The sequence below is a fragment of the Danio rerio genome, chromosome 10 (assembly GCF_052040795.2).
Source record: "Danio rerio strain M-AB ecotype USA chromosome 10, GRCz13ab, whole genome shotgun sequence".
Lineage (NCBI taxonomy): Eukaryota > Metazoa > Chordata > Actinopteri > Cypriniformes > Danionidae > Danio > Danio rerio.
The window spans coordinates 40756370-40780652 of NC_141030.1; the positions used below are offsets into that span (position 1 = coordinate 40756370).

At 36.3% G+C, this 24283-nt stretch overlaps 1 protein-coding gene across 6 annotated transcripts in view; it reads right to left on the minus strand.

Annotated features, from left to right (window-relative positions):
* myo18aa (myosin XVIIIAa) overlaps window positions 1-24283 on the minus strand; it is a 124669-nt gene that overhangs the window by 92009 nt on the left and 8377 nt on the right. The gene's annotated exons all lie outside the window — the stretch shown is intronic.

Consider the following 24283-nt stretch of genomic DNA (forward strand, 5'->3'; position numbering starts at 1 on the left):
GAAACTAAACATTACAGGTAACAGGTCATGCTGTTAAATGCATCAAACAAACTTTACAGAGCTGCAATGAGAATACATGATTGGTCAAGCTGTGCTGTGCTATAAAGTTGAAGAATGCCATTGTTATATATTAGTACTTCTCTCAAATAAACCAATACTAGAAACTTTCAAGTGTTTTTTGAGTAGATATAGGAACAAAGTTATAGAAAATAGCCACCGTGATCAGTTCCCCACTAAATTACTTCCCCCAGGACTATATCCTGGGTGCATTCACATCATTACTAGGAACTCTGAAGTGATATAAGATGACAAAAAGCAACATGAAGTGCTGCACTGAACAAAATACACAACTGGAGGTTGTGTGTTGATTGTTTTTGTGGTAACAGAGATGGAATGCAAACGAATGAGTAAAAAAATGTAGGACTAAATCAACTTGTAGAGCTAAATATCACTGAGCAACAGGTAAATACCACAAGGTAAATTAATGTATATGCCTTGTAACACTTTAAAATACTGGGCCGGTGTTTATTGCAGCATGCATTCATCCAGTTAATGGACATTTAATAATAATAATAATAATTAAATTTCCTTACATTTACTTTTCTGGACACTCAAAGTGCTTTACGCATTTTTTGGGGGGATCTCCTCATCCATCACCAGTGTGCAGCATCCATCTGGATGACACGAAAGCAGCCATATTCGATCAGACCGCACACCACACACCAGCTGAGTGAGTGATGAAGCCAATTATGATGTGGGGAAGTTTAGGAGGCCATGATGGACAGAGGCCAGTGGGCAAATTTGGCCAGGATGCCGGAGTTAAACCCCTACTATTTTTCGAAGGACATCCTGCGATTTTTAATGACCACAGAGAGTCAGGACCTCGGTTTAACATCTCATCCAAAAGACGGTGATCACTGAGCAGTATAGAGTCCCCATCACTATACTAGGTTATTAGGACCCACACAGACCACAGGTTGAGCACCCCTGCTGACCTCACTAACACCACTTAAGGCGGCAAAATAGCTTTTCCATGTGGCATACAGGAGTACCCATTTACCCCACTGTAGTTTCTTTTGTGTTGGATTAGAGCCTGCACTGAAGTAGGAACTAATTTAGTTCTCCCTAATGGCAGTCCTGAACTAAAACCATTATCAGTCCCTGTAGTGTATTGAATTGAATAGTGAATATGCAAAACAAATCTAGTATTTAGCCCAATAATTCTACAGTATGTGAAGAAATTCCTCCAGTGGGAGAGCCTGTATATGATTTTAAGTCTGTGTGACATCCAAATGTACAATGTTTATTTTGCAAACACGTATATTTTGTTAAACCACTGTTTTGGTAATCTTCAATCAAAGTCTGATCATTTACTTCAGTGTTTGGAGTGGTGGTCCTGACATCTGTTCAGTCACAATATTTTTACGACCCACATACTGTTACTTCGTTATGAGGGAATAATGCAAAAAAAAAAGCTCCGCCCCCTACTCAATATTCCATTTTAGCTGGAGGTACGTCAACATGCACAGTAAATAAAATGCAAAGTGAATTGAACATAAAACCAGCCAAGGCTCATTCTGAAAACATTTCTGAAGACCCCGAAATATGTACCGGGTGCTACGTATTTTTTGCAGTTTTTGTTTTTGTGAATCTGCGAGAGGCTGCTGTAAGCGCTTTTTCACATTTCATGTCACTTGCCACTTGTAAGTGCTGTTCGTCCCCGCGCTGTTCTCACGTATACCCACCAAGCCGTTGTCGACCAACTGAATGACTAAATGATTGACTGAGCGACCGGCCAATCTACTGACCCACCCTCTTCCATACCTAAACCCAACCAATTTTACCGATTGACCCGCCCACTTGCTTACTTCCCTAAACCCAACCGACAATTTACAAAAGCCATCCAGAAAAAGAAAAGCCCTCGTTTGATTTTTACCATGTTTTTCGGATTTTACTACATTCTCACCCTGTTATTCACTCGCTGGTTTTATTTTTTGGATTCTGTTTTTGTTTTACCTGATTTTTTTCCCCTGACTCAAACCCGGTCGTCATTGTGGTCAACTCCTCGCTGCATCTCAAGCCCGTCGACATAAACGATGAGCTAACTGGACAAACTGGTAGCGGTGGGAAAGCCCTCCTCATGGAGGGAAGCGGTCAGCCGGTAAGCGCCAACAGAACGGCGTCATACCGTCCCGTATCAATCACTTTCAAAAAATGAAATGCAGCCATATGTACCTCCAGCTACATCATTCGTGGTCTCCAGAAACGTCCGCGGGACTACATTTTCAGAATGAGCCTGTTTTGCATAAAACAATTAAGTCGTCCCAAAAACATCTCAAGAATTGTGTTGTTTCAGCTGATTTTAAATAAGTAGTTTGAACAAGCAGCAGAGCGCACTGAAATAAGTCTCAGCAACTTCCGGTCCATGCAATCTTTACCCAACCCTGCACATAACAATATTGGTGATTGATTGGCTAACACATACACACACTATGTAAGGGTTTACAGTTTGATAGGGTTGTAGACCAGGCTAGGCCTGTCATATCATATCATATCATATCAATGCTTCAAAATAGAACACAAACAGGCTGGAGTTGTCTATGGAGGACGCGGTGGGCTCCTTAATCTGATTAGCTCCTTTGTGCAGATGGATCTCTTGTCTCTCTGTGTGGTCCCTGTCGAAAATCCTGATGGATCAGTGAGTTTTCACATCTTATCGGCTGTTTTCACTGAAAGCAACGCTTTTGCATTCTGTCGACATTATTCAGGAGTTTGATGCTCTGAATGAAAGACTGATGTGAACTTTATCAAGCATTATTTCATTTCTCAACTATAGTAACTGATCACAGTACATATAAACACAGGAGTGGACTAAGTAGCATACATCACTTACTTACACACTGACATTTAAAAGATTAACTTGGTTAATTAGGTTAAATATCATTGTATAACGATAGTTAGTTCTGTAGAAAATATAGCTGAAGGGGGCTAATAATATTGACCATAAAATGCTTTTAAAATATTAAAAACTGCTTTTATTCTAGCCGAAATAAAACAAATAAGACTTCCTTCAGAAGAAAATATATTATAGGAAATACTGTGAAAAATTCCTTGCTCTGTTATACATCATTTGGGAAATATCTGAACTATATATATATATATATATATATATATATATATATATATATATATATATATATATATATATATATATATATATATATATATATATATATATATATATATATATATTGTTCAAATATTTCCCGACTATATTTGAAGAAGTTTCTCCAGTGGGAAAGCTTGTTGTCTCTGTCTTTTGATCTTATTTATATGAATAAGTTTGACTTCAGCTGTGTATATACATTTATGCATCAAAACTTGCACTTACACACACTTCTAAACACATTTAAATGTGACACTAAATCATTAATAGAATGGAGAAAGGTGAGGATTGTCTAACATGCACATAATGGCACATGGTGGGAGGTCTAAAGACTAAAGTTCCTCCCAGAAGCCTGTTCATTGCTATGTTAATGAAGCATGGCACCTCCTTCTTTCAAAGCCTGATTATTCTTAGTCTTGCTAATCCAATGTTTGATAGTACCATGAGCTAACGAAGAGGAAAACCATCAATTTTATCCATTTTAAATATGAATTTGCTGCATATTGAAATATAAGATAGGCTATACATAAGGGATTTTCAAAAATCTAGGATAAAAGCATATAGCATGGAGAAGATTATCATAGCGCGAGTTGATCTTTGAGGGGAATCCAGGACATGGTCTTTAGCACAGTATGGTCAGTCTTTTTCAGTTGCAATTTATTTTACCTTTTCTATTGCGCACAAACACTGAAAACATAGGGGACTGTAGAAGAGGAGGTGGAAACATTCTTATACAGGCCAAACTATAGGTTGCTTTAAACACCTGCTACACGTAGATGCAAACATAAAAACAGATGCTTTTCTCATTCAGAAGCATCCAGAGGGCACAAGGTCTGCAGGCAGATACCAACAGCATGTATAATCTTGTTGCATCTCTCTATAAAGTAATTGGCAAAAAATGTATGTTATGGAAAAGTACCCTTATGATGTAAGAATACAAGCCTCAAGCTAATTATAGGTAGCAATATCTTTATAAAGAGTCAAATTTAACAGTAATTAATTCAATTGCATATTTAATTATTTGAATTAGCAGATAAAAAATAATTGTTGATTAAAGTGCTTCATAAAGTCAGAAAAAAAACTAATAAATAATATAAAACAAAAAACACTGTACACTGTAAAAAAAACTGTTATTTTACGGAATTTTACTTTTTTTATTTAACTTTTTTTTCACATTATTCTGAAATACGGTTAAAAATCGTAAAATAACAGGAAAATGCTGTAAATGTACATATCCACTGTTAAACCACATGAAAAACATGTCACTGTCTTAACTAGAAGTAAACGCCATACAGGTGTGTGTTAAGCATTGATTTATAAAGACCAATAGTTTGAGCACTTATATAAGTGGGCAAGCTGTCCATGAATTTGGAGAGGCCACAGAAAAGTCTCAGATACCTTTGTTTTTCAACCATGCCTTCAGGATATCTAGAAGCACCTGATTTTGATGGCCTCATAGCTCTAACAGGTGTGTGACCGTGCAAAAGATTCAAAGTAAATCGGCACACTGCCACTTTAGCTCTCAAAAAAATTTTATTTGTCAAAATTACAAAAGCACTACGTTTCGACCGACATGGTCTTCATCAGGTAAAGCGTTGCAAATGGAAGTCCTCCAGAAATAGTCAAACAGCTCTACACAGCACCTGCAGTCAATTATCACAATCAGCTAACAAGCCGGTAAACAGAAACATTTGCATACAATAATATACATCTAAACAATCTGAAAAACATGCATACCATTACAAACAGACATTTAAAATACAAATACAAATTCTCACTATAGAATTCCTCGGAGACAGTATTCTATAGGCTAAATAGATATAGCGCATCACATATGCACAAAATCACATCAATCAAACACAAGGCCAGTAGACCTAGGGGCAAAAAACATTATGTACATATTTAGTACACAACAACTCATCCATTCGTTTTCTTGTCAGCTTAGTCCCTTTTACCAAACCGGGGTCGCCACAACAGAATGAACCGTCAACTAATCCAGCAAGTCTCTACGCAGCGGATGCCCTTCCAGCCGCAACCCATCTCTGGGAAAAGTATACAACAATATAGAATGCAAATACACTTACAAAAAGGATTTTAAATCAAAATCTAAATTCAAACCTCTCGGGGATAAAGTGTTTAGTGTGTAAATGTAAAACGCTTCCCTCTGTAATAAAAGTCTGTCAACATCGCCACCCCTTCTCGGCACCTTCACTTGTTCAATGCCAATATATCGCAAAGTCGCAAGGTTATGTTTCAATGCATTAAAATGAACGGCGATAGGATTTCGTTGATCGTTTAATCGTATATTACTTCTGTGTTCAGCAATTCGTGTTTTTAAACACCGTCTTGTTTTACCTATATAGGCTAAACCACAAGGACATTTAATCATATAGATCACATTTTTTGTGTTGCATGAAATCACACCTTTAATCTTTAATTGCTTACCTGAATGTGGATGACTAAAAAACTGACATTTGGTTGTAAAATTACACTGTGCGCATTGACCACATCTATAGTTACCTTCAGGGACTATTTGCTACGCTTTACCTGATGAAGACCATGTCGGTCGAAACGTAGTGCTTTTGTAATTTTGACAAATAAATTTTTTTTGAGAGCTAAAGTGGCAGTGTGCCGATTTACTTTGAATCTTTTGCTACTTATGTTTGTTTTTTGATCGTGCACCTGCCTTCAAGATTTTTCTAGATGTGCGCACATTTCTGTTTTTTGACCGTACAAAAGCTCAGTCAAATAGGGTGGCGCAAACCCATGTAAAATCTTTAAAACAATTAACAATTTCAATTCTAAAAGGAACTGGAAGCCAGTAGAGCAAAGTGAGGACTGGGGTAATATGCTCACGCTAGACCCAGTTATGGTTAGAGTTAGGGCTAGTTTAACTAGTTGTCACTGCATTCTGAACCAACTGTAAATGCTGAAGAGATGATTGATCTAATCCAAAGTAGGGCCCGCAGGCCAAAGTTGGCCCTTTGTAACCTTTGATTCGGTCCACCATCCTATCTGAGAAAAGAGTAAGAAGGATGGAGCAAATGCCTTTAAAAGAGATCATCCTTTCTAGTTTAATGTAACCCATTTTGTTCGTTTGTTTGTTTCATTGCATGAGCTACAAAAAAAAAAGACTAACTGAAATAAAATGCTTCAATTAAATGTTGTAAATAATTGTGATTTTTTAAAAATGTACAGTAAATAATGAATAGTCCTCTATCACTTTATTGATAGAGGACTATCGAGAGTTGCAGATGACATCGGTGAGCAAATCAAGGCAAAAACTAGTGTAACTCCATTCAGTTATAAATGAGATTGTTTTTTTTTAGGAAATTAGCCATGGCAACTATATTTACCTTTGGCCCACTAACCTGAATCAAGTTTGGTTTTTGGCCCTTCATAAGAAAAAGTGTGAGCACCCTTGATCTAATTCAATATATAAACCATTACAGTAGTCAAGTCTTTAGTTGTGCAAAACACATTTGATTGTATTGCTTTTTTAGTGTAAAGACTCTAGGTTGAATTGGGTATATGCAGCAGTATGCTAAAGGACTTTTAATTTGTCAGTAACCTGGGTCAAGCGCTTCCGTTGAACTGTATACCATTACAAAATCGGCACATTTATGGTCTGTTTTCTTAAAAAATCAGCGATCTCCAATGGCTAAGTGATATCCGATATAAAGTGGGATTGTACAAGATTGTACAAGAAGCACTGCATTAAATTACAGTTTTCCCCGCCATGTCTTTAAAATATGAACATTTATTTTACCCCAGTATATTTAATGGAGCTTCTGTGCTAGCCTGCTAATCCTGATGGGTGCGTGCGAGTAAACGGCTTTTCATCTTGTTTTACTATTGAGCAACTAAATGAACACTGACGTCTATTAAACTGATTATATTTTAATTACAAATATTGATGCTGCAAAAGGAACCGTATAAAATGGAAAAAAGCCACATTAAACGTTCACCAGAAGTTTATCAGTATGGGAAGAAACACTAGCTCCGCGTATTTACTTAGGGATATTTTACCCAAAAATAAAAATTCTGTCATCATTTATTCCCCACTAAGTCGTGTGTTTCTTTGTTCTGTTAAACACAAAAGAAGATATTCTGACAAAAGCTGAAACCCTGTAACCATTGATACAAATGCTATGGAAGTCAATGGTTACAGATTTCCAGCTTTCTTAAAAATATTTTCTTTTGCATTCAACACAATGAAAGAAACTCACACAGGTTTTGGACTAGTAAAAGCGTGACTAAATGATGACCGAATATTCAGTTTTGAGTGAACTTTGCCTTCAGTTTTGACTGAACGTGATGCTTAAGGCACGTGTTGTGAGAAAGCAGGCCAAAACAAGGTATACATCAATACCTGTGTGTTACCAAAACACACAGTTTGAAGACATTGTAGTCCATCCAGATTCCTTTCACTTGTTTGCTTTACTGCTCACTTGTAAAACATGTCAAATGCGAGTTCAGTATTCCTCGTCTGTAATGTAGAGCATAACGAAATAAGAAGAGCGTACTAAAGTCTGCATGAAATCAAAATTTACAATGTTTATTTTGCTAGCTCTCATTCTTAATCTTAAGGTGAACAATTAATCTCTGCAAGTTAATCCTCTTTGTTTTGATCATCTTTATTTAAAGACCACTTGCTTTTGTGTTTGGAGTGACGATCCATTTGTTGATGTGTGCCTGAGGGCTTTCATAGCAACTGTATGTTAATATCCTTAGCCACACCCCTCTTATCGTTAGTTAGCTATGAGGGAATGATGCGCGAAAGAAATCCCCGCCCCATACTTAATATTCCATTTCAGTCAGAAGTAGATCAACATACTAAAATAAACCACCAACTATTCAAGCATATGTTTAATGCAAACCTTTGCAACATTCGTTTCAGGAAATCCGGGAGACCCATGGTTGAGTGGTAGTTGGGGGGAGTTTGGTTTTTTAAACTGAAGGGGGGGGTTGTTGCGCAAACTAAAGAGCGGGAAGTGGGGGGTGTTGCGCGAACTAAAGAGCAGAGGCGTTTGTGCGAACTGAAAAGCGGGGAGGGATGGGTGCGCGTTGGGTTTGGTGCTCGAACAAGCACTAGGTTTCGGGCCGGACCGTACCAAAATGCTGAAGGTGGGGGGGATTCCGGGAGTTTTCCGGGAGATAGAACAATACAGGAGATGGGTCTGAAATACGGAAAACTCCCGAGAAAAACGGGACTGTTGGCAGGTGTGGTTTAACGCAAAGTATGCCCTTCAAGCCATAACCCAGTACTGGGAAACACTCTCGCGTTCAGACATGCACTCATACACTATGGCCAATTTAGTTTCTTTAATTCACCTACAGTATAGCGCATGTCTTTGGACTGTGGGAGGACCCAGGCAAACTCCACACAGAAATGCCAACTGAACCAGCCGGGACTCGAACCACCAACTTCCTTTTCACCCAGACTTTAAACAAAGTCACAGTGTGTTAAAAAATAACGCCAAAGAGTCATACCCGAGCGTCCATATGTGATCATTTAGGAGTGTGAACGTGTTGGCATCGTCATAGGCTCACAGTAAGATCTCAAATACTGGACAGTTCACACAATCCTACTGCCAAACACCAACGTAGATCAGCCCAAAAACCACAGCTGGTCATCACACTGACCCGCCGATCCAAACCAAGAGAATTATCATTTACTTCCTGGACCCCTACGGAAGGCCAAGTGTGTTCGCTGACCAGCATCAACATTGAGGCCTTCTCCGTTTGGCCCTGACAGCTCCAGAAAGACTTCTGGGTCATCGCCAGAAAACAAACCGGAGACATAAAGAGAGATCTGAACAGAAAGACTGCAGACACTGATGACAGACCAAAGACACTTCCTGTATTCAGTGCCTGATGTGCAGCCAAGTCAATCCATTACATAATCTAATCTGATACTAGTTAATGAAGCCATTCATGGACAGACTGTTTCAGAGCAGTCGGAGGACATTCATACGCCACAGGCCCTCAGAGCGCATGAAATAAGACACCCATTGAGCTCCAGTCTTCGTGAAATTCAGCGGGGGTTATTTAAAATAGCAATGCAAATATTGACTGACATAAATTTGCAGAGGAGACTTATTGCCTGTTGGTTGATTCTTTAGGCAAAAAAATGTAGAGTACACTACATTTTAAAACTTTTTACAATGTTAAAACATCACATTTTTTTAAATATTCACATCTTATTTATTATTAATATTAATAACAATGCATTTTATTTAAAGGCACCTTTCTTGACACTCAAGGTCTAGAACAATCAGTTCAAATAAAACACAATAAAAGTCAATCGAATACAATACACATTTTTAAAAAATGCAGCCAGGTTAAAGAGAATAAGCTGTTCTAAACAGAAGTGTTTTGAGTTTAGATTTAAATTGTGAAAGTGAGTCTAAACTACGGAGATCAGGAGGAAGTGAATTCCAAAGCTGGGGAGCAGAGTGGCTGAAGGATCTGCTGACAAGGCGGACACGGGGAACAGTTATTTCTGTTGAGCACATGAACACAATGCCAAATCAAAGCTGTTTAAGAACGCGATCAAATGTTAGCAGGAAATGTTTTTAGAAATTTTTGTACCGATTGGTACCAAATTCCAGCATCGTGACACCACTAATGTGGATATTTCTGAGGATCCAGTACATTTGCTGACCCCAGAGTGTTCATAACAACTGCAGAAACTGTCGTAAAACACAACACCTGATCCGAGCCCCTCCCCTAAACAATTGTCAGCCTTTAGCGATCAATAATTGGCTCTTGTAATAAAAGAAGCCATACTGACGTTATACATTTCCCCATTCAAAACTATACAAGTGACATGTCTTGTGTATTCTATAGTCAGCCTGGTCTCTCTCAAGGTTTTTTTTCCTTCACTTTCGTCAATTGGTAAAGTTTTATTTCTCGTCACTGTCGCCACTGGCTTGCTTGGTTTGAGACTTGTGGAGCTGTGCATTGATGGATTTGCTCTTCAGTGTTTGGACTTTCAGCAGTGAAAATTAAACCATGCTGAAGTTACCTAAACTAAACTTTAACTGTAAAAACTGGACTGACACAGTTTCAATTTCAATTTACTGGAACTTCTATGTGAAGCTGCTTTGACACAATCTCCATTGTAGAAACGCTATAGAAATAACGATGAATTGAATTGAACTTAACAATTAACTCCTCCCCTCAGCTTTTGACCACACCCACACATGTCTGCCCAACTCTATAGGGGATTAACCAACCTACGGCACACATGACCTCACACGGGTTCCCGGTTTGAAAAAGAGACCGGTTGCATTAGCAAACATGTCATGTTGTGCGGTGGGATGCCAAATTCGAAAAATAAAAATAAATAGAAAACTTAACTTTTACCGTACACCACACTGCTAGCATGGCGATCTTTGAGCATACTGTATATTTCAACTCTACATGCTTGAACTCTTAAAAAAAAAATGCCAAAAAAGTTATAACACTCTGTCAACTCGGTTATAACACTTATAATGCAACATTTTGCCTTATTTTGTTAAAAATTGGCATGAAAACTTAACTTTTACTGTGCAATACACTGCTAGCATAGTGATCTTTGAGAATACTGTATATTTCAACTCTACATGCTTGAACTCTTAAAAAAAATGCCAAAAGAGTTATAACACTCTGTTAACTTGGTTATAACACTTATAATGCAACATTTTGCCTTATTTTGTTAAAAATTGGCATAAAAACTTAACTTTTACCGTACACCACACTGCTAGCATGGTGATCTATGAGCATACTGTATATTTCAACTCTACATGCTTGAATATGCCAAAAAAAGTGCCACTTTAAAACTACATGTATGTAAATCATCTTGGCTATGTTTGTGTAATGGCATATTTCACATTGTTGTTCTACGGGACGAACCAAATCGCTTAAAAATGAACAGGTGTTGATATAAGGGTGTTTCAGGTCTGTAGGCATTGTGTTGCAAACCCAAAGAATGACTGCACATTACGTTGAACTCTTCACCTTAATTCTCCTTGATTTGTCATTGTCAAACACGCTCACGCAGTAACCCTCAGTTAAAAAGTGTGCTCAGATTTGCCCAGAGATTAGAGCCGCACACAAAAGGCTGAGGAGAGCCTGTCGGTTCATTCATTCAAAGCTAAGAGGAGCGGAGAGGGTGTGAGGTTTGTGTGTGTTTAAGTGCTGTTTTTCTCACTACAGTAATGCCGCCGGAACCTGTCCGGCTAGTAACTATCAGCACAAACAATCAGACCTGTCAGAAAAAATTGCTAGGGTTTCCTGTCACATTCACATACACACCACGACTGAAGAAATGCCTGACATTCTGCTGGAATAAAGCCATTTACGCTGCATGAATGACCTGCACATGCATCAATTCAACTTAAAACTGATGTGTTTAAGTCTTTCATTTAGACAACAGCAGCATTTTTTGGCTCTGAAAACACTGCCCATGTCAAGTGCATTTTGATGGTAATTGGAATAAAGCTTAATTAATAACATTCGAAACTAAACTAAAGCCACAAAAATCTAAATATTAATAAAAATAAAAATAGCATATACACTACCTGACAAAGTATTGTCGTTGATCTCAATTGTAACAAATAATAACCTGACTTCTAGTTGATCATTATAATAGTGCCAGATTTTTCAGATGAATCTGTCGAACTGCATCCCAATCATCTCAAATACTGCAGAAGACCTTTTGGAACCCGCAGGAACCCAAAATTCTCACAGAAATCAGTCAAGTTTGGTGAAGGAAATATCATGGTTTGGAGTAACAGTCAGTATGGGGGTGTGTGAGAGATCTGCAGAGTGGATGGCAACATCAACAGCCTGAGATATCAAGACATTTGTGCTGCCCATTACATTACAAACCACAGGAGAGGGCAAATTCTTCAGCAGGATAGCGCTCCTTATCATACTTCAGCCTCCACATCAAAATTCCTGAAAGCAAAGAAGGTCAAGGTGCTCCAGGATTGGCCAGCCCAATCACCAGACATGAACATTATTGAGCAAGTCTGGGGTAAGATGAAGGAGGAGGCATTGAAGATGAATCCAAAGAATCTTGATGAACTCTGGGAGTCCTGCAAGAACGCTTTCTTTGCCATTCCAGATGACTTTATTAATAAGTTATTTGAGTCATTGCAGAGATGTGTGGATAATCTAGAGGCCTTTGCCTATCATAATAGCCATTTCTGATACCAAATGATTAATTAGAAGTCAAGTTATTATTTGTTGTTCCCTTAAACTTGGATAGGAAACAAGACTGAACTACTGAAAAAAACCCTGCTGATAAGCTTAAAATATTTTAATGTAGAAAACTTTTTCACCTAGAAATTTCAGTATTTTCATGCAGAAACAGTATAGTGTAGCTTATTTGCATTTTAGCATAAAAACTGATGTAATTGTGCCTTAAAAAAAGGTTTAGTTCGTTGCAGTTCTTATTATTATCAATGTTAAAGTCAAAGGGCTCTATTTTGACGGTCCATGCGGCGCAAACGCTTTCAGGGCGTGTCAGAACGCCTTTTTGCTAACTTAAGGACGGGAAAATCCGCTTTGCGCCATGGCGCATGGACTAAAAGGGTTGAGTTTATTTTCTTAATGAGTTATAGGTGTGTTTTAAGAATAAACCAATCAGAGTCTCATCTTCCATTACCTTTAAGAGCCAGCTGCGTCGCGCCATAAGCACATTGCTATTAACATGACGTAAAGTAAGTTCACTTTCGCTTTTGCTCTTGTAGATAGAGAAACCTTACCGCACAGGCATCAATTAGCCTATAAATAATTAATTTCGTTTGTTAAGCGCAAAGATTTGTTTCAAAACTATTTCTAAATTCAGTTCTAATTTCCAGCAAACGAATAAATGATTAATAATAACAAAGTTTGGTCAAAATACTGAGTTATTTCCTAATACACCTGCTGTGCCCCATATGGTCTAGAACCTGACAGGTGGACAAATCTAAGCTTGTTTTTAATAAAACAAATATAAATATGCATATAATAAATAATACTGCTAATAATAATAACATTATACAAAAGCAAATTGAATGAACTGAAAAAGCCTCCGAGATGAAGAAAGTTTGAAGACAGTGGTTTTTAAATTCATGTAAGCTAGAAATTAATATGTTTTGTAATATTTTAATCATTTATATTTATATCCTATATATATCCTTATTATATCCTATATATATCCTTAATATATTATTTCTTTTTCATATGTAAAGATATTTGCGTATTGCATCTTGTGTGTAGTGTGTAAGCCAGGCGCACTTTGCGCCAGACAATAGACCGACTTTGTTCTGGTCTAAAGATCAGACTATTTACAGTTTCTCAAAATAGCAACGCGCCAAAACACGCCTGCTTTTTTTAGCGTGTACATTTGAGCGCAAATGCATGTGCTATTTAAACAGTTTGGCGCAATGCCTCAAAATGACCCTTGCGCCAAGCTTAATGTAGTAAAAGACTATTGCGTTCCGCCTTGCGCCACATTGCGCCGGGTGTATGATAGGGCCCAAAGTGTTTTAGCAGATTGTTTAAAGTCTGCATTATTCAATAACACAATTATATGAAAGTATTTTAGGAATACGCTGCTCAATACTTTTATGGAAACATCTAAATATTTATGTAAAATAAAAACATTATGTATTTGTAACAATCTATTGCAACTTTGTAAATGTTTTTAGTGTTAAGTTAATACATACTTGATGAGTAAAATATTTTTAATTGGAAAACGTATTATTAAAACTTGAATTAATTATTAACTTGTATTATTAAAGACAAATGGAGATCATTCATGTGAATAAACAATTTATGTCAATCCTAATTTGCATAAGGAGTGTTTGCAATGCAAACTATGACAGGGACTTAATAAAATATGCTACAGATGTTTTAGCACATTCACCACTTGGTTAAACGGAATTGAAAATTGCAAGTAATTAAAAGAATGGTGAGTTTTGTTTTTGTTTTTCTCTCTGACAAATTTATTTGCCAGACTTTACAAAGTAGCAGTAAGGCATTAGAAAAACTAATGTCACCTATAGGGTGAGTTTTGTTTCAAGAAATATGTTGATTGTAGAAGTAAGCCAGTCAATATACTTGCTAAGTATTTCTCATGTATGCATCTCAAATCACATACAAATCATATATGCTTACATGAGAAATACCAAGCAAGTATAGTGATTAAATACAAAATCACATCTATAGACCTTTTTCTTGGAACGCAAAATTACCCATTATGCTTTGCGTGTATGCGCAAGGAGAATGCGAAGAACTTCCGGTCGGCAGCTGATGCGTGTAAACAGTCACATTTGGACAGCTTTGAAACGATAGTTTTAATCTATTTTACCTGCTTTTATCCTCTTTGAACTAATACTGTTGTCCATCAGCACCATCTCCTGGACTGATCATTTAAAGAAATGTGATCTAATAGGATGGAAAACAGCTGCTGTGAGGCGTTTTCCCCTCGTTGTCAGACGGCATATTCTGCAGTTTAAATGAAGCCTTGTCATCGCTAAAGTCAACATTTTCTCTTTATATCAAATATATAACCAGCCCAAACTAATGTAGTTCACCAAAATGTTTGACACACACACGTAGCCTGTACTGTGCCACTGACACACTGATTTAATAACTGTGACAAAGTGAAAATATAGGCTAGTGTCATTTCAAAATGACAGAAAAACACAAACCGTGGTAAAAACAACACACGAAATAAAACACAAACGGCTCGCGATTAGAATGAACAGCAAATCAGCCAGCAGAGTATCAAAAACAGACTTTTATTGGTCATTTTTGTAAATTGCACGACTTTCATACCTGTTAAGTTTCATGCCAGTACTCTGGTTTGCTCTCTCTCTCTCTCTCTCTCTCTCTCTCTCTCTCTGTGTGTGTGTTAAAGAGCCGCCGAGCTAACAGCTGACAGGCCGGGAACGCACAAACACACAGTATTTCTGACGGCAGACACGTAAACTAGGAGAACGTTTTTCTCGTATTTCTGACGCGCTTGAACCACATGTGACAGATTATAACGGCTTTAACAGACACATTTCTAAGTTGTGTGTCACAAAAACACTCTGTTATCCACTAAAAACGTTATTGAAACCCATTTTCGGAGCGCAAATTACCAGTTGTACACGCTGTAAACGGAAGTTTTTAGCATTCTACCGGAAGACGCTGGTCGCTAAGGCACCCTCCATGCAGCAGCCATGAAAAAGGTCTATACTGATCCTTAAAACTGTAAGTGGGAACATCTGTGCTAATGCACACAAGACTTGAACTCGTTCTTTGAGAGTTCAAAAAAAAAAAAAAGTTACGTGTCAATGTAAAATCAAATTCACAAAGATGTAGAGACTATTTACAGACATACAAAATCTGAATTTTGATAGAGAGGAAGGGTCCCGAGACATCCGAAGTCCAAATAAGAAAGCAAAAACTTCAACGGTTCAACTAATTATCTGAAGGTCCAAAAACACTTTGTGCAGCAAAGAAAAACTATAAATATGATTTTATTCACCTATATCTTCTCTTCGTCATCAGGCCAGGGTGTGTGTTTACTCAAATGTTGTGTTAACTGTAGTAAATGCACACCATGATGTGACAAACACAGGCAAATAAAGTTGTTTGTACACATTTTTGGTGTACAGAATTGTTCTTGGAGCTTCACATTTGAACCCCCTGAAGACACATGATAGTTTAACAAGGTTTTTGGTTCCTTTTCTGGACTTTAAGCATCGCAGGTTAATTGCTGTCTATGGAGGACTGCTACAATGAAACCCTGCTACTCAGTTTAGCTATTTATCACTGGCCATTAGCATTTAGCATTGGCCATTTCATTCGCATTGAGAAATGTGTATCGACTCTATTCCTATGTATTCCGTCTTTCGGATGAGACGTTAAACCGAGGTCCCGACTCTCTGTGGTCGTTAAAAATCCCAGGATGTCCTTCGAAAAGAGTAGGGGTTTAACCCCGGCATCCTGGCCAAATCTGCCCACTGGCCTCTGTCCATCATGGCCTCCTAACCAACCCATATTCCAATTGGCTTCATCACTGTCTCCTCTCCACCAATCAGCTGGTGTGTGGTGTGCGGTCTGGCGCAAAATGGCTGCCATTGAGTCATCCAGATGGATGCTGCACACTGGTGGTGGATGAAGAGATCCCCCCCCCATTGTGTGTAAAGCGCTTTGAGTGCCCAGAAAAGCGCTATATAAATGTAAGGAATTATTATTACTGTATTTTTATATATATATTTTAACAGATTGATTCATTTTTGACTTTGTTTGATAGGACAGTGGTTTGACAGGAAGTGAAGTGGGAGAGAAAAGGGTGTAGGATCGGGAAGGTCCAAGAACTCGGGACGCACCATATGTTAGCGTGTTAACCACTGGGCTATTGCACCGACAGTATCGATTGTTTTCACAGGAAGGGTTTTATTCTGTCAATCGTAGAACTACTAGAGACATTTGAGACATTTAATAGAGACATTTGCACACTTTGGGCCAGATTTACTCAAGGACACCCTCTTTCAGAAGTCATGAACTGCTGGTATGTCATCCTAAAGACACTGACTATAGTTAAAGAGTGCCGTAAACCTTAAATTGCCGTCTGAAATTTTCTTCTACGATGAGCATTTTTCTGAGCCTCTTAAGTTGTATGTTCTGTTACTTCATGTTGAAAGTGAAGAAAATACCTTATTATTTACGATAAAACTGAAATTTATAAACCAAGACATAGGAGCCTGAGAAAAAAGGAAATATTAGAAGAAAATTTCAGATGGCACCTAGAAGTTTTTGCATCTGAACTCTTCAAATATAGTCACTGTGTGTCTTCAGGATGTCCTACCAGCAATTCATCGCTTCTGAAAGAGGGTTTCCATGAATAAATCTCGCCCAAAAGTGTGCAAATGTCTCTATTTTAACTCTATTGGTCACTGAAATATATGCAACAAGCAACACATTTGAGCATGCAGCCCTCCACAGTGGCATAGTCTAGATTTCTGTATGATGGTCTTTATATAGAATACGCGCTTCTAGGCCAATCCCAAATGTGTCAGGTCTTTTTCGGGACTCTGCTTAAAGTGGGCCAGTAAAAGTCCTGGTGGGATTGAGTGAGAATGGCCACTTCATTACAATGATTGCCATTTATTACTCATATTCAGATGACATAATAAGCATAGCATGTGGATATATGTTTTAAATCTCTTTTATAAAATTTTATATGTTTTTAGATGGAAGAAAGCTTGTTGAAGATCAGTTTGAATGGCCCAGATTGTCAGTCACTCCTCTGACTAATGATGTGCTCTAATTTTGCAGTTTTGTCGGCCAGTTTTGCCCACAGGCATCTAGACAGCATAAATGTCTCCACATATTATCAATAAAGGGTTTAGGGAGGAGAGACATGAAGAAATTTATTATCTACATCAAAAATATTGCATAGAATCTTAGAGTAAAATTAAATACATATTTAGCATAAAACATACAAGGGATAAAAAGAATAAACTTATCTCAGCATAATGCAACAATGTTATTGTTTTAGGGAATGATATTATCATTTAAAATTAATATATAGTTGTCGATAATAAAGCTTATATATAAAGGAGCTCAATGAGACATTAATTTATTACCTAGAATTTAAAAACAGCATAACCATGTAGAATTAAACATGATACTTGTACTCATATTTTTTTGCATATTATTATACAACGATATTGCTTTAAATGAAGGTTATTGTCATTAAATCTAGAATATAATTGTCCATAATAGAGTCATTTATAAGATTAAATGTCTATAACATCCTGTAATAATGTCTTTTTTTAATGAAATTAAATAGCAGCTGAGACTATCAATTAATAATTAATAAATCTATGGTTATCAGTAAGGGACATGTAAGGGGGTCTATGGAGAAAAAAAACAGTATGCATAGGTATAATAAAACAAATTAATAAACATTTGGAATCAAATATGTATAAATATTGTTTTAGACTATATCAAAGGCTTACCCTGCTCAGTTGATATCAGATCTAATACACAGTAAAAAATTGCAAAGAGGAAATATCGACTCCTTGATGTGAACTTTTAGTTTTTTTTCTTTCTTTTTTTTTTTGCTCTTATCGTAAAGTTTCTTATTTATTATTATTATCTTTTTTTAAAGAATTTATTTTAATTTTTATTTAATTTTCAATTTATTATTATTCTTTTTCTTTCAGAGGATATGTTTCTTTATAATGCATATATTATATTTATTTTATTTTTAGGGGATAGTGGGAAAATAAGAAAAATAAGACTGTAATTTTTCCTATGTTGTTTTGTATACTTTGATGTATTGTCTTGTTAAACACCAATTAAAAAAGAAATATGTATAAATATTTACATAAAACCTTTAAAATATATATTTTTAAAAATAAATAAATATGTTTATAGAATTAAATATTACTTATGGCATAAAGATAATATAATGCTATAATCTTAATGTTTTTTTGTTTTGTTTTTACCAGTTACTAAATTTAAATTGATAATTGAGTGGCCTGTAATGTAAATTATACATCTAACTTAAAATATTTTAAATTAAATTAAAAAAGAATCTAGTGTTATATATTTATAATTACAATAATAGAGCAATATTATGCAATAGTCTTGATGCTTTTAATCGACATTTGTATTATTATCATATAATTGCCTGAGGAATTATCAAAGGGATCAAACTGATATTATCAACAAATTGCTATACTTTTTTGTATTTGAAATCTGTTACTTAGGGTCTGTTTTGCTGTATATTTCAGATGACAAATCCACTAGAAGGCGCTGTCTACACTTTTGAGTATCTGAAAGACAGACAGAAAACCTGTGTTTAGAATTCTGAAATGCACTGCACTGCGCGTCACCGAGCAGCGCTTCTGGTGTGTGACCTGCTTTAGGGTACGTTTTATTGCATGTTTCAGATGACAAATAAACTAGAGAGCCATGTCTACACTTTTGTTTATCTGAAATATGTTACTTGCGGTAAGTTTAGTTGTACATTTCAGATGACAAATCCACTAGAGGGCGATGTCTCCACTTTTGCAAATCTGAAATACCTTACTTGGGATACGTTTTGTTGTACATTTCAGATGACAAATCCACTAGAGGGCGATGTCTACACTTTTGAATATTTACAATGTTACTTGGGGTACTTTTGTGCATCTGAAATGTTACTTAGGGTACGTTCTGTTACTACATAGTCACTGTGTTTTGAGGATGTCCTACCAGTAGTTCATATAATTTTCTATAATATTAATCAAAGTGATCAAACTGATATTGTTTTAAAAATGCTAAAAAAAAAAAAAGCTTTGAATTTTTTATTTTAAGCTTTATTTAAAGCTTTATATTTTTATAATATTATTATTATAATATATGAATATATTTATTATCAGAATAATAAGGTAATGCAAACATCTTAATGTTTTTAATGGATATTTGTATTATTAACATGTAATTTTCTATAATATTAATCAAAGTGATCAAACAGATTCTATAAATAAAAATCCAAAACAAAATGTTTAAAATAAAATATGTAGAATTTAACTTAAATTAATTATAATTTAATTTAAGTATAAAAACAGAAATATAACACAATCAGATTATTTAATCTGTATTGTTTTAACACATTTTAAAGGTGGTGCACTTCTAAACATCAGACTTTGACACTGAGATTTGTCTGGTTATCCATTAGCAGAATGCATGTGAAGAGTCTCTGCACACACACTCCTATTCAAACACAGGCAAAACCAGCCCGACAGCAGCTTTAGCAGGACTGACCGCTGACTCACTCATTTGATTAGCTTGACCAGATCCTTCTTTTCAAACACCTGTCTCTTCTTATGTCCAAATGCTTTTTGTGTGAATCAGGCCAGACGATAAACCTCTTACTCCTCAAAAGACCAAATGTTACAGCGCAGAAACACAACACTCCATATATTTTCATTAATGATAAATCACTCAATTTGATGGTAGAATTTATTTCTTCTTTTTTTCAACAATTTACGTGGTAAATAACAGTGAAAATTATTTATTAATTTTTTATTCTAGCAACCAGCAAGAAAACTTTAACTGGAAAGCGGCTACAACTCGAACCCCCTTCGAAATCTGAATGGTTGGATATTGTATCTAATGTTCAAAATATGGAGAGGATGACATTTTCTTTAAAACTACAAATGGGCAAACACCTGCAATATTGTTGTAATGGGTTGTAATTATGCCTTTACAGTGAGTAGACTAATCATTATATGTATAGTAAAAGAAGTGTTCACAAATATTCAATACGTCAACATTTCTTAAGGTGCTGAGGGCTTAAAATTTCAATCAGATGTTGATAACAACCAAGAAAATACATATATGAAAAGTAAAGAAATCTAATTAGTTTACAAATTATGTTATTTGTAAAAAATATTGGTGCAGGGATTGAATACATGAAGAAAGGGAGATGTAGAAAGTCAGGGAAAGCCCAGACAGCAGCTAAAATCTCTCAGTAGTTCTTCAGCAACCCTCTGCCCTTCCTCAGTGAAAATTAATATTAGCTGCACAAATCAACTAGAGGGCGATGTCTACACTTTTGAGTATCTGAAATGATACTTGGGGTACATTTCGTTGCACATTTCAGATGACAAATCCACTACAGGCCGCTGTCTATACTTTTGCATATCTGAAATATGTGACTTGGGGAACGTTTTGTTGTACATTTCAGATGACAAATCAACTAGAGGGCATATCATATATTTGCATATCTGAAATATGTTACTTGGGGTATGTTTCATTGCACATGTCAGATAACAAATCCACCGGAGGGCGCCGTCCACACTTTTGTGTATACATAATGCATTACTAAGAGGATGTTTCGTTGCACATTTTAGGTGACAAATCCACTAGAGGGCAATGTGTAAATTTTTGTGTATCACTTGGGGTACATTTTGTTGTACATTTCAGATGACAAATCCACCAGATGGTGTTGTCTACACTTTTCCATATCTGAAATATGTTACTTGGGGTATGTTTTGTTGCAGGTTTCAGATGACAAATCCACTAGGGGGCGATGTCTACACTTTTGCGTATCTAAAATGTGTTACCTAGGGTAAGTTTCATTGCATGTTTCAGATGTCAAATGCACAAGAGGGTGCTGTCAACACGTTTGCGTATATGAAATACATTCAATTAAGGGGACGTTTGGTTGCGCGTTTCAGATGACAAATCCACAAGAGGGCACTGTGTACACTTGTATTTCTGAAATACATTACATAGGGTACGTTTTATTGTACTTTCATATGACAAATCTATTAGAGGGCACTGTCTACACTTTTCCGTATCTGAAATATGTTACTAAGGGTACATTTTGTTGTACATTACAGATGACAAGTCCACCAGAGGGTGATGTCTACAGTTTTGCTTATCTGCAATCAGGGCCGGAGTGGGACACCTTTTCAGCTCTGGAGTTTCAAGCCTCAGACCGGCCCACCTCAGTTCACGACTGACTATATTAAAATAAGTAAATAAATAAATATTTCCAAATCAGTTTCTAATGACACTATCACGTCTTTTTTTTTTTTGAGAAAACAGCTGCTTTAGAACTTCAAATGTTCAACAATCCTAACAGTATTATATGTCTTATCAATAAAAATGAAAACAGTAAATTACTCTAACAAGGATCGAACCCGGGTCCGCGGCGTCTTAACCTAACGTGCTATCCGCTCGAATAAAAAGGCTGTGGTCAAGTAAATAAATAAATTTAAAAAGTGTGATTGCTGAGAGCAACAGATTCTGGAGCTAGGGACACCGGCCTTCGCGGCCAAAAAGCGGACCGGCCCACCGGGAATTCTCCCGGTCCTCCCGATTAGCCAATCCGGGCCTGTCTGCAATATGTTTCTTGAGGTACGTTTTGTTGCACGTTTCAGATGAGACATTCACTACAGGGCAATGTCTACACTTTTGTGTATCTGAAATATACTACTTAGGGTATGTTCTGTTGTACATTTCAGATACGCGTCCATCTCATACACGTTATACTGCCCTGTGTGTTCATTTTACCTAAAAACTGCAGTCCAAGGTATGTTGGAATATGTAGATTTTTTTTTTTTTTTTTTACAATTTTGCAGAAATGTAGTTTGAGGCACATATTTTCAATGAGCCTGTCTTGCAAAACTTTTTGTGCAAAAAACAAATAGACTAACTTTTAAAACGAGCTATTAACTATTAAAACTGAACTGAAATATGAATGCAGCACAGACCAAAGACATCTAAATGAAACAAAACAAAAGTTAATGTCACAATATGCTATTTCAAAAGGACAAAATGCTTCAGCATACTTGTGTATTGTGCATGTGTACAGTTTAAAAAATGATGGGTTGTCGAAACTCAAATATGGAAAACCAAACAAATGGGTTATGATTAATCCAGCATTTCTTCAGAATGAAATGAAGGAATCAAAGGCACTATTTTGAAGATTTTTGCAAATTCTCAGCAGATGAAACACCACAGTTTAATCAGAAAATATGACTGAGCAAATCAATGAAATCAAAATACACAACCTGTATACACTTTACACAGTTCATGCATTCCTTGGGAATCGAACCCCCAACATGGGCATTGCTAAATTATTTTAATAAAATAAAAATAAAAATAAAAATTCAATAAATAATTTAAAGACTGTTTTGATCCTATACATCATTTAACAGCATGCTAGACCACACTTCGGACTTATAATACTTTCAGTTATGCCATTTATTACACTTAGATTGGGCTATAATGTCCTCCAAAATTGGAAAAACCCCACAAATACAGATGCATTTGGGTAAGAATGACGAACAAATTAGACAGGTTATTAAACCCCGAAGCTGTCTCAGTGAAACTGTTGACATCATCAACATGCACAACGGTCTCTTCAGATGTCAAATACTCATATTGCTCTGAATTTACAGAATACCTCAAGGCTGTAACTGATCTTCAGACTAAAAGTTGCTGAAACACACAGTTGGTGTGCAGTTACTGTATCTGTTTTCCTGAGAAATGTCAATATCACAAACACACACGACCCAAAGTGCACATTTCACATTATAGCAACCCTTCATTTATTCGAAATTCAATTCAATTTTATTGACCTACATCATGTGGTTTATCTTTAAATTTAGCGTTTTTATTAAAATGATGCAGTGCCACAATATTTCTACACAATATTTATGTCTGTTACAGGAGTCACTGTGTCAGATTAAATGACTCCTTAATTCTTTTTGCTTGTGGACAAGAAACATGTCAGGCTACACCTTTCTTCTTAACCAATCATGACCTGCTGTCTTTAATGACGTGGTTATGTCATCGAGAAGGCCGAACAAGCAACTGACCTCTGCAAACAAGAGCATAAACAAAAAATGACTACCGAAGCAGATTTAGCACTGGCTGACTTGATATCAGAAAAGCCAAACCCACAACTCCTTTTTCATTTTCTCTTTCATTTCAACGTGTTTAATTGCTGTGTGCGTACTTTAAGAGTTCCTGGGCTGCTACTGGTCAGTGTGGGGTTGCACAAAATGTTATTTCTGCATTGATATCACAATGTGATCATTCGCGTTGAGTCTGGATTATAGTTGATCATTTTGCGTGTTTTAGATGCCTGCGACTGTATAATGATTTTAAAAGCTTTTAGGCTAAAGAAATGGTATTATTTCTAACTTTAATAACAATGAATGTTATTGAATTGTTTTTATTTTTATCATTCAGTAAGTGTATTTGAATATTGTTGGACTCTGAAAATGATAATTCACTGTTTATTTCAATTGTATCTTTTACTTATATATATATATGTGTGTGTGTGTGTGTGTGTGTGTGTGTGTATGTGTTTATGTGTGTTTGTGTATATATCGCAGAATAACAAAATATAACAAAACATATATATGTATATGTGTGTGTGTGTGTGTGTGTGTGTGTGTGTGTATATCGCAGAATAACAAAATATAACAAAACATATATATGTATATGTGTGGGTGTGTGTGTGTGTGTGTGTGTGTGTGTGTGTGTGTGTGTGTATCGCAGAATAACAAAATATAACAAAACATATATATGTGTGTGTGTGTGTGTGTGTGTGTGTGTATATCGCAGAAT